The sequence below is a fragment of the Rhineura floridana genome, chromosome 8 (assembly GCF_030035675.1).
Source record: "Rhineura floridana isolate rRhiFlo1 chromosome 8, rRhiFlo1.hap2, whole genome shotgun sequence".
In the NCBI taxonomy this organism is placed as follows: Eukaryota; Metazoa; Chordata; class Lepidosauria; order Squamata; family Rhineuridae; genus Rhineura; species Rhineura floridana.
The window spans coordinates 68464432-68481287 of NC_084487.1; the positions used below are offsets into that span (position 1 = coordinate 68464432).

The following is a 16856-nucleotide window of genomic DNA, read 5'->3' on the forward strand; positions in this document are numbered from 1 at the left end:
GCAGGCCTATCCAGATTTGGTTATCTCTCTTTTTAATTTTTGTTTAGACATTTATTGTGTTTTATTGCTTTTAGATGTGTTTAAATAAATGTTAAAACACTTAAATGTTTTAACTTTTTAAAACTTAAAAACATCTAAAAAGAATGCAATTTTTAATGTTTTTATCTTTAATGTATCTTTTATCACAGAAGTGTTTGCTGCCCTGGGCAAGCTCCTCTGGGAGGAAGGGCAGGATATTAAATAAATAAATAACTTCCAGATACTCCAGATAAAAGGAACTTTGTAAAAGACTGAGAAAGACTTTTGTATTGACACTATGGAGAACCAAGTCAGGTAAGGCTTTCTGCCAACCCCAGCTGGCTTTTTACTGTTTTACTCCTTTTAGGCACTAAGCCAACAGGAGTCCAAATTAGTGTTTTATTTGCTCATGTTACATTTCTTTCCTAGGGAATTAGGGAGCAGTCCTAACTTCTGGCCAGGAGTAGTGAGGCTGAACACAGCAGTGGAGCCACATCTGAGGCCTTGCTGCTTGTACTGAACATGGTGAAAGGGATGGGAGTGAAGTTTTCCCATTTGTTTTGCTCCAAGTTGGTGCAGCAAAGAGGACTGGATCAGGTCCATCACTGGTAGCTGGGATTGGCTTATGATCCAGTGGATCCTTGGCTGGACCAGATTCACTCCGTCCCATTAATCCTGTTTTGGGATTTTCACTGGCTGCTGCTTCTGGCAGCACAGCAGGGACTTCCACCTCCGAGGCAGTGGAGACTCGGGCTTTGGACCACTCTGTTAGCCAAGTAACAGTGTGCAATATTGTGCAAACCTATGCTACCCAACATATTTATAATTTTGTGTAGTCCCAGGTCTGGCTGCAATTGTTTGTTAATATTAATTTTACCATCACTATTTAAGCAGTAGTTCATAGGCAAAAATATCTTGCAGTACTTAATGAGTGACATTATCAAACCATCATGGAAACATGACAGAAATAGGATAACTGAAAATAATGGCCCAGATCCAGACACAGCCTATCAGGGTTAAGTTCCACTGATATTGATATGACAAGTTAGTTGTGACAAATTTATGGCCCATTAATTTCAGTGGGACTTCCAGAATTAACTTTCTCTGGATTTGAACCAACAATTCTAGCACTGTCTTCTGCTGTTATATTCAATACCGACAAATCTGTACCTTTTTTTAAACATGGCACTTAATGATCTCATCTTAGACATCCTCTACAACAATGGCAATGAAGAAAGAATACTTTTCCTCTACCATTGCATCCATGCAGCGCTGTCAAGCTGAGCTGTTCTGAGATGCCAGGGCTCTATTTCATCTTGGCTCATAGGGAATTAGAGGATCCTTCAGTGGCTCGTTGTGCTTTGAACTTTGTGGTTAAAATTGCTCGTATCTGTTCTGTCTTGGGTGCCGTATTAATTATAGATATAGATATGGATGTGACTTAAGTTTCTGCTTATCCTGTTTCTTTGGATACCATTCAGTTAGTACAACCTGATTATGTGGACAACATCCTTGGAGAGGTGAGACACACAGCTAGCATTCTAAATCTCTGTCTTGATTATTACATCTGGCAGAGGTAGTTGGTCGGTTGATTAGTGGAGGTGGTAAATGCATCTATGGGGGTGGAGACAGGGAGCCACGAAAGAAGCTAAGATGTGACCACTCCTTTAAAAAGGCCTCATATGATCCTGCTTATTTGTTAAAAATAGACCATTCTTCAATCTTACATACTTAGGTAATATATAGGTAATATATGGAGCTTGCTCCACAGATTTTTGGATGATACTGATTATCTAGATCCCTTTCAATCTGGAATTCAACAGTTTTTGGTTAGGGGCTTCCTTCATTGCCTGTGAATGACCTGAACTGAGAAAAGGACAAGGGAAGTACATCCTTCTTGGTTTCCCCCCCTGAAACTCTTGATGGCTTTCAGTACCATTGCTCATGGTAAACCAATGGGTCACAATTCCTGATTAGCACTAGGAGCTGTTGTTTTGTGTTTCTAGTGCTTCCTAGAAAGAAGGCCTGAGAAGGCAGTGGTAGGGAACTGCTGCTCTACCTTGTTGTCCATTGGCTTTCTAAGTACCACAGTGTTCCATATTGCTTTCCATGCTGTTTAACATTTACAGGAAATTTTTTGGTAAGAGCACCATAAGACTTGCAGTGTGATGTCATCTGTATATTGATGATACTCCTTTTTCTCCTAGGAAGTTAGTAGAAGTTCTGAATAAGTGTCTTAGTGGTAGTCTAGATGTGAGTGAACAAACTGAAAATGAATCCAGACAAGATGGCCGTACTGTCTGTTGGAAATATGTTCAAATCTGGGGTAGGTACTTTCATTCCCTTTGTGGACACTCCTCTTGGGTGACCAGGTGGTGGCCATGAGTCCCTTCTATCACCTTCTGTTTTAATCTGTACTGTACTGTTTTTGTTTAGAACAGCTTTTACTTTTTTTTATATAATTGACGTATTATATTGATGTAACCTGCCATGGGACCTTATGGTGAAGAGAAGAGAAGAAATCTTATAAATAACAAATAAATATTACGCTCATATGCTAGCTGTGCTCTTCCCTAGATTCATGCCACAGTGACATCCATATTAGATTACTGCTGTGTGCTTATGCCTTTGAAGAGTTCTTGAAAACTACAACTGGTCCAGAATATGGCTTTATAGGATGTTGACTGAGGTGGGGTAAAGAAAAATATGCCAATTTGAAAGCAATTTGAGTGGCACCCAGTTGGTTCCCAAGCTCAATTCAATGGGCAGGGTTTGACTTTTAAAGATATCTTAGGCCAAGATTATCTAAGGATTGCCTTCTCCCATTATGACTACCTATATTCTAAGAACATAAGAAGAGCCTGCTGGATCAGGCCAGTGGCCCATCTAGTCCAGCATCCTGTCCTCACACGGCCAATTAGATGCCCATGGGAAGCCCACAAGCAGGACCCGAGTGCAAGAACACTCTTCCCTCCTGAGGCTTCCGGCAACTGGTTTTCAGAAGCTTACTACCTCTGACTAGGGTGGCTGAGCACAGACATCACGGCTAGTAGCCATGGTTAGCCCTGTCCTCCATGAATTTGTCTAATCATCTTCTAAAGCCATCCAAGCTGGTGGCCATTACTGCATCTTGTGGGAGCAAATTCCATGGTAAAGAAGTACTTCCTGAGTAAAGAAGTACTTCCTTTTGTCTGTCCTGAATCTTCCAACATTCAGCTTCTTTGAATGTCCACGAGTTCTAGTATTAGGAGAGAGGGAGAAGAACTTTTCTCTATCCACTTTCTCAATGCCATGCATAATTTTATACACTTCTATCATGTCTCCTCTGACCCGCCTTTTCTCTAAACTAAAAAGCCCCAAATGCTGCAACCTTTCCTCGTAAGGTAGTCGCTCCATCCCCTTGATCATTCTGGTTGCCCTCTTCTGAACCTTTTCCAACTCTGTAATATCTTTTTTGAGATGAGGCGACCAGAACTGTACACAGTATTCCAAATGCGGCTGCACCATAGATTTATACAACGGCATTATGATATCAGCTGTTTTATTTTCCGTACCTTTCCTAATTACACCTAGCATGGAATTTGCCTTTTTCACAGCTGCCGCACACTGGGTTGACATTTTAATCGTGCTGTCCACTACAACCCCGAGGTCTCTCTCCTGGTTTGTCACCGCCAGTTCAGACCCCATGAGCATATATGTGAAATTAAGATTTTTTGCTCCAATATGCATAATTTTACACTTGTTTATCTTGAATTGCATTTGCCATTTTTCTGCCCATTCGCTCAGTTTGGAGAGATCTTTTTGGAGCTCTTCGCAATCCCTTTTTGTTTTAACAACCCTGAACAATTTAGTATCGTCAGCAAACTTGGCCACTTCACTGCTCACTCCTAATTCTAGGTCATTAATGAACAAGTTGAAAAGTACAGGTCCCAATACCGATCCTTGAGGGACTCCACTTTCTACAGCCCTCCATTGGGAGAACTGCCCATTTATTCCTACTCTCTGCTTTCTGCTTCTTAACCAATGCCTTATCCACAAGAGGACCTCTCCTCTTATTCCATGACTGCTAAGCTTCCTCAGAAGTCTTTGGTGAGGTACCTTGTCAAACGCTTTTTGAAAGTCTAAGTACACTATGTCCACTGGATCACCTCTGTCTATATGCTTGCTGACACTCTCAAAGAATTCTAATAGGTTACTGAGACAGGACTTTCCCTTGCAGAAGCCATGCTGGCTCTGCTTCAGCAAGGCTTGTTCTTCTATGTGCTTAGTTACTCTAGCTTTAATCATACTTTCTACCAGTTTTCAAGGGACAGAAGTTAAGCTAACTGGCCTGTAATTTCCGGGATCCCCTCTGGATACCTTTTTGAAGATTGGCGTTACATTTGCCACTTTCCAGTCCTCAGGCACAGAGGAGGACCTGAGGGACAAGTTACATATTTTAGTTAGCAGATCAGCAATTTCACATTTGAGTTCTTTGAGAACTCTCAGGTGGATGCCATCCGGGTTCGGTGATTTGTCAGTTTTTATATTAAGCCTAGAACTTCCTCTCTCGTTACCACTATTTCTCTCAGTTCCTTAGAATCCCTTCCTGCAAATGTTAGTTCAGGTTCAGGGATCTGCCCTATATCTTCCACTGTGAAGACAGATGCAAAAAATTCATTTAGCTTCTCTGCAATCTCCTTATCGTTCTTTAGTACACATTTGACTCCCTTATCATGCAAGGGTTCAATCGCCTCCCTAGATGGTCTCCTGCTTTGAATGTATTTATAGATTTTTTGTTGTTGGTTTTTATGTTCTTAGCAATGTGCTCCTCAAATTCTTTTTTAGCATCCCTTATTTTCTTCTTGCATTTCTTTTGCCAGAGTTTGTGTTCCTTTTTATTTTCTTCATTCGGACAAGACTTCCATTTTCTGCAGGAAGACTTTTTGCCTCTAAGAGCTTCCTTGACTTTGCTCGTTAACCATGCTGGCATCTTCTTGGCCCTGGCAGTACCATTTCTGATCTGCGGTATGCACTCCAGTTGAGCTTCTGATATAGTGTTTTTAAACAACCTCCAAGCATTTTCGAGTGATGTGACCCTTTGGACTTTTTTTTCAGCTTTCTTTTTACCAATCCCCTCATTTTTGTGAAGTTTCCTCTTTTGAAGTCAAATGTGACCGTGTTGGATTTTCTTGGCAATTGGCCATTTACATGTATGTTTAATTTGATAGCACTATGGTCACTGCTCCCAACTGGTTCAACAACACTTACATCTCGCACCAGGTCCCTGTCCCCACTGAGGATTAAGTCCAGGATTGCCGTCCCTCTGGTCGGTTCCATGACGAACTGGTCTAGGGCATAGTCATTTAGAATATCTAGAAATTTTGCTTCTTTGTCATGACTGGAACACATATGCGGCCAGTCTATGTCCGGGTAGTTTAAGTCACCCATTACTACCACATTTCCTAGTTTGGATGCTTCCTCAATTTCATATCTCATCTCATGGTCTTCCTGAGCATTTTGATCAGGGGACAATAGATCGTTCCCAGTATTAAGTCACTCTTGGGGCATGGTATCACCACCCACAACGATTCTGTGGAGGAGTCCGCCTCTTTTGGGGTTTTGAGCTTGCTGGATTCAATGCCTTTTTTCACGTATAGAGTGACACCGCCACCAATACATTCTTGTCCTTCTGATATAGTTTATATCCAGGGATAACCGTATCCCACTGGTTTTCTCCATTCCACCAGGTCTCCGTTATGCTCACTATATCAATACTCTCCTCTAAGACCAAGCACTCCAGTTCTCCCATCTTGGTTCGGAGGCTCCTAGCATTAGCGTACAGGTACTTGTAAGCAGTGTCTCTCTTCAAGTCTCTTTGGCACTTTTGGTTTGGCCTGTGGTAATTTTGCCCTTCTGAATTGATATCCTGTGCCCCTGTTCTCACAATGCCTACTTCTAGGCCAACCCCTTTTAAAATTTCCTCATTTCTTTGGTCTTTATCCCAGGGGGGAGGTTTATTCCAAACCGGACCTTCCTCAGCTCCTGTCAGGTTTCCCCCCTCAGTCAGTTTAAAAACTGCTCTGCTACCTTTTTAATTTTAAGTGCCAGCAGTCTGGTTCCATTCTGGTTCAAGTGGAGCCCGTCCCTTTTGTACAGGCCCGGCTTGTCCCAAAATGTTCCCCAGTGCCTAACAAATCCAAACCCCTCCTCCCGACACCATCGTCTCATCCACACATTGAGACTGCAAAGCTGTGCCCGTCTGGCTGGTCCTGCGCGTGGAACCGGTAGCATTTCAGAGAAAGCCACCTTGGAGGTCCTGGCTTTCAGCATCTTACCTAGCAGCCTAAATTTTGCTTCCAAGACCTCCCGGCTGCATTTCCCAATGTCATTGGTGCCAACATCCCCTAAGGCCCTGCTGCAAGATCTTCCACTTTCTATGTTTGGTAAATGGTTAGTGGGGTCAGCACCTTTTCAACTCTAAGTAGGAATTTATTATATTAGGTAGGTATTTAGGTAGGTATTTATTACATTTATATCCCAGCTTTCCTTTAAGGAGCTTAAGGTGGTGTACATGTTCTCCCCCTCCATATCTTATTCTCACTGTGAGGTAGGTCAGACTGAGAAACTGTGACTGGCCTAAGGTCACCCAGTTATGTTCATGGCTGAGTGGGGATTTGAACCCTGGTCTCCCAGGTTCTAGTCCCAGGCTCTAACCACTGCACCATACTGGCTTTCTTTACTCCTGGTTTCCAGATGCTGGGCTGACAGGTTTTTTTCAGAGAGACTTTGGAGCTCTCTGATTATCTGTTTGAGAGAAATTGTTCTTGCTCTGGGTGGTTGGTTTTGTTTTATTTTTGCTTATGTTGGGCCAAAAGACAGGGTAAAAATGTTTAAATAAATAAAGATTTTGAGAAGAAATACATGGATTGGCATTGTGCTGTTTGGCTGTTAAAATATGACCATATATACTTTGTATACAGTTTATTGGAGACATGGATGGTAGCATGATCAGCAACTGACAACAGAACTGCTTCTTTCATAGCCTGATCAACTAGTGCTGCTAACCAATGTTTCTGTCACTTTGGAAAGTAATTGCTGAACAAGTTTTCCTTATCATTCAGACCTATAATGTATTAAACCTTTTTTTCTGGAGCAAAATAACTCCCCTTATGTTAAATGTACTCACTGAAACCTAGATAAATGTCCAGATCCTTTGAGGATGTACCCATGTAGGATTTATTCCACATAAGATGAGTAAAAACAAACCCCAAAACCAAACAAAAACCACAGCAGTACCCTGAGGCCAATGTCAGTGATTCATTTAACTCTTGAAATACATAGATTAGCTGTGTCAGTAATCTTTCTAATGGTGCATATATTTTTTTGTTCACCGAAATATAAACTTAACAGCACAACAATGTTAATCTTGTCACATTTAATGCAGAATATTACTAATTCAGTCTAAGCCACAGCTTTTAACTCTCAATTTGAGTATGCCACAGGTAAATAAAGATACAAGTATTTAATATGAATATCATCGTAAGTCTCTGTTCAACACAGCTAAACACTGGTTGTAATAATTCTGATAAAACTTGTTTTAAAGCATACGCACTTGAGCCCAGCAGTTGGAACAGTAGGAGAAGCAGGTGCACTTGTAATCTTTTGCTGCCAAGCAGTTTCTTCTTATCAAGGCTCTCAAATTAATAATCTCATGTGACAGCTAAAAATAATCTGATGGAAATGTAGCATGCTGTGAGCAAAGCTCTGCCAGTGCAGGTGGAGGTGCTCTCTTAAAAGTTTACAGTATTTTATTAGGGAAATGGAGAATGTGGCATGATTAATGTTGTAAGTGAGAAACTAAGTTGTTGATTTTTTTATTTTAGTTGCTGCTAAAATAGGTTGTAGATGAGGAAATCAAGAATAAGAACGTTTGGAGAAACTGCTTCTCTTTGGTACTTGATAATGGAAATTATTTCAGCACAATTGTGAGAAAAGATAACAGTGTCAAAGTCAAATCATGTTCATGACAGAATTCAAATGTGAGCCCCTGAACTTTTTTTAAACAACATAATGACATTATATTCAGTTTTCTGAAGCACATAAAATGAAGGCAATGTTCTAGAATAATATTTTCATTATGATAAGACAATATGTTTACAGCAGCTGAGCACAAATGAGTCCTAAATTACATGTTAAAACTCAAGGATATTCAGATTTAACAATTGCTCTACAGATCTTAGGTTAATCATTTGATTGATGCACAACTACAATGATGAATTTGTACCCGGGGTGTAGGTGTCTGGGGTCGCAGGGTCATAGACCTGTTTCTTTTTTGGGAGCAGGGTCCCAGCCAGGTCCCTATGTATGAGCTAATGAGCATGAAAGGAGAGCATGTTAGCCACTGAGAAGGGCCCTTGTCCTTTCACGCTGATTGAAACCAACCTGCGTGAAAGGAAGTGAGTCAGACACTAAGAAGACTCTTCTCAGTAGCCAACACATAGCCTCCCTTTTCATGCTGATTGGCTCGTAGGGGCACCTGTTGTAATAGAGTATGGACTTGGTAGATGACAGCGAGAGGAAAGGAGACAAGGGAAAATGGAAAAGGGGGTGTGGCTGTGAGGGAGTGTGGTGTGACTATCATGAAGGGACCTTGCACTTCTGAATTTGCCACTACACTACTGTTTGTACTCTTCCCTAATCTTGTGAAATTGTTTCAGAAATTTTTAGCGTACCAAGCTGGCATACCCTAGTAGTGAGATTTATATTATATATAATGGTGGCAATATTAAGGTCCCTGTTCAGCACAAACAAAAGAATTGTGCACACCTGTTTGTATTGAATTGAGAAATCCTTGATGTGTACTATTGTGCAATTCCTGGGTGGACACAACTGTTAAAAAGGTCCATGCACTGCTCAGCTGATTCCTGCATGCATGCCCCACTTGTGCAAAATTAATACATTTGAATCAACAAACTGGACAGGTGGGGACAAAAGGAGATGGCTGTCCTGCCCGAAGTTGAGAGACTCAGACTCGACAGTGGTGTTTTCTCATTTTATTAAAGTAATAGACAGTTGCAATGCAGAGCGCCTCATGAAACTAGCTACTCTTTCAAGGAACTTGAGTTTCTCTCTAGCACTAGCTAAGCATGACTTTGTGACTACAGACATTGACTCAGCCACTGGGTCGCCCGAGTCTGCTTAAGTAGGTTGGGAGTGTGTGCGCAAACAGAGGCTCCTTAGTGGAGTCTGTTGAATTTCCTGTTTCACACATCTTTGAGAGTGGGGCAAAGGTGGAGCCTCAGCCAGTCTTTCGTCTTCCCTTCTGATGGAGGGGGGCTGCTAACTGACAGTGCAGGCATGGGAAGTGGAGGTGCTCCCAGCTGGTAAGTGTCTAACAGGCCTGCAGGGGCTGTGGAGTCCAAAACGGGTTGGGGCGCTCTCTGCTGCTAGCCCCCTCCCCAAGTGATTCATCCCAGTCCATGTCCTTATCTTGTGACTTGCCCCCGCCTGTCCACCCTCGCTCAGTGGGGGTTACAACAATGGCTACTGGTATGGAAGGGAACAAGTCTTCGGCTGCAAACGTGTGTGTGGATTGATGAGGTCGTATTCGAACGAAGAAAATATGGATTCCAAGCAAGATACAGAGCAAATGTGGATACTTCCTTGGTCCCAGCTCTTAGACCTAAGAGCCCCAGCTCATCATAGGGTATGACAGAGGACATTGTCTCCCTTCCCCCTTCCTCCTACCATTAACCATACTCAAAACCTTCTATAGAGCTAGGCTTCTGCTTCTCTGACCTTCATCCTCCTCTGGCTTATAAAGTATAAAGACAATCCTTCTGGTTGTGTTCTTTGAACCGCACCCAACTTCATTACATCTGGGCTTAATTCCCAACTGCTGGTGTGAATGGGAAGGCAAGCAACCTCAGCAGCTCCTATAGCCTCATCATAAATACTATTAGCAACTAAACAAAATAACTGAAATAGAAGTTACACCCCCACCATATATTTAACATTATTTTGTGAGAGGTTTTTTAAAATAAAAATGTGTTAAGGTTATAGCCCACAAACTCATACCATTAGTGCAAGAACTAGATTTGGGAACACAGGAAGAGGGAGAGGAGGTCCCATTGCACAGGCGGAAGTCTGTTTTTTGAATTGACATTTTTTCAAAACAAATGTTTCAAATAAACAATGAGTAAGGGTTAGACCAGTTATTTTTTTTACCTTCATCAATACTAACCAGGTTTTGCTAACCACTTTACTTCATGACTAAGAAGGACCCTGTGAATAGTATTGTTGGTGATTGATCAAAAAAGGGAAGGACTAGCATTTGAGGGAAAGGTTAAAGGATGGGGAAGAGTCAGCCACCTGTTGATCTCTTTGCCATGGTTAAGAGAGAAGTTGTGTCGCATCTGCACTGACTTAGTACATTATTCTGTCAGTGGTATTCAGTTTCTGCTAGGAAGGAATTACAAGGTTTGTGAGTTGCTCACTAGCCCACAGCTACATATTTTCAGGGGCACGCTGGATCAAAGGTTATTCAGATTATTCATTTGTCTAAAATGTACTCAGTTTCCTCAAGTAAAGGCCTAGAGGTATGACTGTTCCTTCTGTGAAAGAAGTCCCCAGTTCAGTTCAAGAGAATCCCATGTTCTCAGAGAAAGGGATATTGTACCTTTAGAAAATGTTGGGCTACCAAGAGCTACTCATCCTAAAGCGAGAGCTTCATTTTCAGAGGCAATATGCTGCTGAATATCAGATACTGGGGGATATAATCTTAGGGAATAAGCATATCCATAATGCACTGCTTATGAGCTTTCCATGAACATGTGTTTCTAAAAATGGCTAGTCAAAGTAGTGGACTAGATGGCTCCTTATTCTGATTTAGTAAGGCAGTTCTTGTGTTTTCTTGTTTGCCATTATCTTGTAGCATGTTTAGCATGTCCACACCTTCTTCATGTGGTGAAGAAGAAAAGTAGAATGCTTTGTGCTGAGCTCTGAAATATGAGAAGAATTTAACATGTTTTGGGAAACAATTTTTGTTTAAGCAGCCATTTTGCTTGGGTTAATGGGGTAAAGCTTATGAGTTTGTCTCTCAGCTGTGGGAGTCAAAGCAGCATGCTGTGCAACTGAGCAGTCATGAGACAGTAAGTTAGGCATTGTTTCTTTTTTTGCTCAAACATTTATTCGGTAGATGATTTGGCCTGAAAATAAATGTTTTTATGTTACTACAAGCCTCCTAGTCTCTCTGCTTATTGTGAGAGCGGCTGCATCCTGGGCTTGTTATGAAGCTGCAGTTTGCTGCCTAGCCAAAAAGATGTAAATGTCTTCATGGAATTTCTCTTTGCTATTTGGTTGTTAATTGACTATATTTATCAGCATACAAATCCTGCTCTCTTCCAGGTATTGACTGCAAAGTAGAGCTCCTTGCTTTGGGGTATCAAGAATGGATGACATATACAGGGCTGTGGAGTCGGTACACCAAACCTTTGACTCCGATTCCTCTATTTTTCTACTCTCCGACTCCTTCATAAATGGCAAATGTATATTAACTAGTAATAACAAATTTACTGTAGTAAAATGGTAGCACAAGGCATTTCATCACCACCACATGAATCATCAGGCTAGATTGATAGAACACAAAATACATTTATTTGATTAAAATTTCTGAACAAGAAAACTTTCCTAAATTCCTATGAAAGTGAATGCAACAAACTATGCATTTAATAATTTAAAAAAAAGGTTTCTAACAGAAACATAAGATATACCTTAAAACTAAAGAATATATAAAATTATGACTAACAGAACACAATAACAAGCTGTCCTCTATTTACAAACTTTTAATAATTACATTACCAAATGCTTTCCTATAATTTCTTTAATAAACATATGTACAAAACTAGGTCTAATAGACCACAAAATTATTTATTTGAGCAAAGAATCTGAACAAAAAAATGCTGTGAGATGAAAATATGCAAGACACTGTTACGCACTTAATATTTTTAATAAATCTATGAAGAATTTGTCCTCAGAAAAAGAATCGCCTCAGTCAGATCCTCCTTCATGGATGCCCTCAAATCTGATCTAATTATTCTAAGAGCAGAGAACAACCTCTCAACATTAACTTGGGTCGGCGGCAAAGCAGTAACCACCAGGGCAACATCTCTGACAATTTCAGGATATAAGGGAATGGCTTCTTGCACTGTTAGTTTTGAACGATCAAATTTTTCTACTTCTTTTAGTGCAAGTGAGAAATTTTGCTGAAATTTACTCAGTTTGTTTTGCGTGGGTTCGGAGGAATCCTTTTCTATGAGGCGATGCTTTGCACGCTCCTTGTGATCCAAACATTTTTCAAAATCAAATTAATCCTCATTTGATGAGGCTGAAGACATGGCAACACTAACTTCTTCTTCCTCCTGACATTTCTGTAACCCATTCATCCTAACTGCTACCTCACACAGAGCATCTTTCCCTTTAGTCAGCTGTTCATCATCCAGCAGAATCCGGTGTATTGGGTCTACATAAATAGCTGCCAAAAGAATCTTGGGGAGGGGCGTTGAAGCCATGCCAGGTCTTCCCCAGCATGACCGCAAAGGCCCGCCATTGCCAGAGCTCTTGGGTCTGACAATGGTGGGAATTGTTATATTATAAGTTTTTATTTTGAAGTCGGAGTCGGTACATTTCTACTGACTCTGACTCCACCCAAAATTGCTTCTGACTCCACAGCCCTGGACATATATACATAGAATTTCCTTGCACATAGTTAATAGCATATGGGATTCCTTTTTGGATTGCCACAAAGCATGACTTACTGCCCAATTGACACATGACAATTTTTTGTTCTTACATTTTTGCTTTCCTGGATAAAACAGAAGGCTTGATTTTCAATAATTGCAAAGAAGCCCAAGGCATCTTAATTATTAGACTCTCCAATCGTTTATGTACCATCCAAAGGTGTGATACATTATTATTAAAAGTTCTTGTATATAGCCTTTATTTCTTTTTGATTTATTTGTTATTGTAAACAATGAAAAAATCTTACTGATAAAATACAATAGCTTCCTTGCTCATTTAGCAATCGATTCCTTCCTATCACAGGAGTGGATGTTCCACATGAAGCCCATGGCTGAACAGCACGGAATGCCGGAGGCCACCAGCTTGGCCTGTGCGTGCTTTGTGGTTTACCAGCAGCGGGTAAAACGACGATGGCGCAGGCGCTGAGCCAGTTCCTAAGGAAGTGCAAAGAGTGGCAGTGCGTTCTTCTCACTTACGACGATCTCATACCTCGAAAGAAAGCTCAGGACAGGAGAGAAAGCAGTCATTGATGTCATGCTGGAGATTGTACCGTCAGGAATTATTGTTGTATCTTGAACGCATCCTTCAGGCTTTTACTAAAGGATGCCATTATTCTCCTCCTCCCAACAGAACTCAAACAACATGGAAAAAGTTTGCCTGGTATTTGAAAGAACAAGGATTAATATCTCCAGGAGCACAAACAGAAGACTCTGCATCTTGTCAATATTTGATAGACTTTAATCCTCTCAGACCAAAATATATTATTTTAGATGATAACTTTTATTATCGGAGTATGAGATATGAAGTGTACTAGTTAGCTCGCCAGTATACACTGGGCTTCTGTCAGTTGTTCCTAGACTGTCAGGCTGATGTTTGTTTAGAGAGAAATGGTCGGAGAAAACAACCGTTACCTGAAGAAACCATATAGGCAATGGTACAAAAAACTGAAATTCCAAATCCAGAGAAATACTCATGGGAACAGAACAGTCTCATTCTGAAGAGTGGAGAGTGTTCATTAGAAGATAATCTTCAGGTGCTCTGTTTGTTATCTACTGCTTTGGAAAATCCAGTGAAACCTCTGGACGAGAATACAGACAAAAAGGAAATTGATCGAGCTATTTGTGCAGCTAGTATTCTTCATCAAGCTGACCAGGCTATCAGGCGAGCTGTCTCTCAAACCATGAAAGATGTTAAAGGCAATAACCTTACCCCAAATGAGATGAAGAGCTTGGCAGACGAACTAAATAAGCTGAAAGTAGAATTGTTGGAAGATTTAAGATACAAGTCTAATGAGAAAAATAACCAATCGGATATAAATATAACTTCTTCATTCAGCCAACAGGCACATGACATTGTTAAGAAGTATTTAAGGAAGGAGTCTTAGCATTTTCTTTTGCTCAGTGAAGTGGCATCTCAGTTTGACAACACTAGATATTGCACTCTTGAGATTTGGCATTTCCAATGCCAACCATCTGAAACAGGTCTGGCTTATAATATTTATTTATTTATTTATTTTATTTTATTTTATTTATAAACTGCCCATAGCGAGTAGCTCTCTGGGCGGTGAACAAAACAAGATTAAAATACAGTATTACAATACAATCAATAACAAACAGCAGCAAATTAAACGAAAAACATTAAATATAAATCATTGAACATTAAAATGCCTGGGAGTATAGCCAGGTCTTAACCTGGCGCCTAAAAGAAAGTACCGTAGGCGCCAGGCGTATCTCCTCAGGTAGGCTGTTCCACAGTTCGGGGGCCACCACAGAAAAGGCCCTAGATCTAATAACAATCCTCCGGGCATCCTGGTGAGTTGGTACCCGGAGGAGGGCCTTGGATACTGAACGGGTAGGTTCATAGCGGGAGAGGCGTTCCACAAGGTATTGCGGTCCCACACCGTGTAAGGCTTTATAGGTCAAAACCAGCACCTTGAATCTGGCTCGGAAACAGATAGGCAGCCAGTGCAAACGGGCCAGGAGAGGTGTTATATGCGCGGACCAATGGGTCCTCATCAACAACCTGGCTGCCGCGTTTTGCACTAGTTGAAGTTTCCGAACGGTCTTCAAGGGCAGCCCTACGTAGAGCGCATTACAGTAGTCCAGTCTAGAAGTTACCAGAGCGTGAACAACTGAGGCGAGATCGTCACCGTCCAGATAGGGGCGTAGTTGGGCTACTAAGCGAAGATGGTAAAACGCATTCCGTGCCACCGAGGCCACTTGAGCCTCAAGCAACAAGGAAGGGTCAAAAAGGACCCCCAAACTACGAACCTGTTCCTTCAAGGGGAGTGTAACCCCATCTAGAACAGGATGAACATCCACCATCTGGGCAGGTAAAGAGCTCACCAACAGTGTCTCAGTCTTGTCTGGATTGAGTTTCAGTTTATTAGCTCTCATCCAGTCCATTATCGCGGTCAGGCAACGGTTCAGCACATCAACAGCCTCAACTGACCAATACTTGAAGAGACATGTTAGTAAGGAAACTTAAACGTAGACCATTTTTGTATTTAACTTTTGTAAATTGTATTTTGTAAATTGTATTGTTTTATTGTTGTATTTTATATTGTATTTTTATATTTGTGTTTTTTGTAAGCTGCCTTGAAGGCCTTTGGCCGAAAGGTGGGGTATAAATAAATGATAATATAATAATAATATAATTTATGAAGTTTTACTGACTTAGATTTGTGATAGTATGAAGCTTTAACATCTAATATTTCAACAGTTATTTGCATTAAACATGCACTAGAAGCTGTACTGCATGCTAAAGCTGCAAATCTAGTAGTAATTTTGTCAGAAATCATTATTTTCTGACTGAAGCACTTTTACTCACATTGTTACTGGTTTCCTTAAAACAGTGTTATAGATTTGTTAGATATAACCACAGCTGCCAACAGATGGGTAGAAAGGGTAGGTTTCTAGCAGGCCCAGGGCCCATTTTTTTTAAAAAAAGCAAATTTCTCCCTGCTCTAGAAAGAAAACTAGATACCAAAATGTGAGCCATCCCTTCCCCACAATTTCTATAAAATGAGCTCATCTGCTGTTCCAAGGCCCTGCCCCTTCAGGTTTTAACCCAATGAGTGAGGTCAGAGCAGTGACTGAAAATTGGACACCAGCGAATCAAAAGCTGCTGTTTTCTCCTGTCTGGCTAGTGACTTGTGTCTTTGTAATCTTCTTTGATCATCAGGTACTATGAGTTATTTTCTATACATGAGTGGATGTCAGATAGGATATTCTCCATGCTAACATTTTCCAGAACGCACTTTCTATTTTTCTCTCTATTTTTCTAGTGTTGTCACATAGGAAATGAGTAAATCTTCCCACTCCCCTCTTTGTTGGTAGCTTCCCTGCAGATCCTTTCCCTGTTGCTTTTGCCCATAGATTTTTTTCTGATTCCCCCATGTCACTTGTGCCGTCTGGGTTGATCTCCTGCGAGGTCTGCTCTTGGGGAGGGGCCCTTCCTCTTCCTCTGACTTTGCCCAGAGTTATGAGTATTTTGCACTAATTTAAAATAAAATATGACAATAAAATGCTCCCTTGTGAGCAAGGCTATGGTTTCCATCCCCCACCTTCTCCATTTGGTCCCCCCCACACCCAATAACCAGGGAAGCAAGCAGAGCCACATGTCCAGCTGTGGGCTCCAGCAGGAGTTAGCACACACAAAAGTACTCTAAGCATGTGCAGCTTGACTGAACCCACCCACCCACAGCCTAACCTATCTCACAGGGTTGTTGGAAAGACTTCATACACACACTGGAGATGTAAAAATACATACACTTCATATAATATTTATTTATTATTTATTTATTTAGTTGCATTTCTAAACCGCCCTATAGCTAGCAGCTCCCAGGGCGGTGTACAACATGATAAAACCACAATATTTAAAATACAGCAAGTGTGTATTGCGCAAACAATATAAAACATTAAATAAACAAAGTAAAAGAAAACTAGAAATAAAATAAGTAAGATTAAAAGCATAAAATACATTAAAATGCCTGGGTGAAGAGGTGGGTTTTTACCTGGTGCCGGAAAGATGACAGGGAAGGCGCCAGGCGTATCTCA

At 41.0% G+C, this 16856-nt stretch overlaps 1 pseudogene; it reads left to right on the forward strand.

The window, feature by feature from the left end:
- The first annotated feature begins 316 nt into the window (after positions 1 to 316).
- Positions 317 to 14182, forward strand: LOC133363336 (L-seryl-tRNA(Sec) kinase-like; annotated as a pseudogene).
- Positions 14183 to 16856: the final 2674 nt, after the last annotated feature.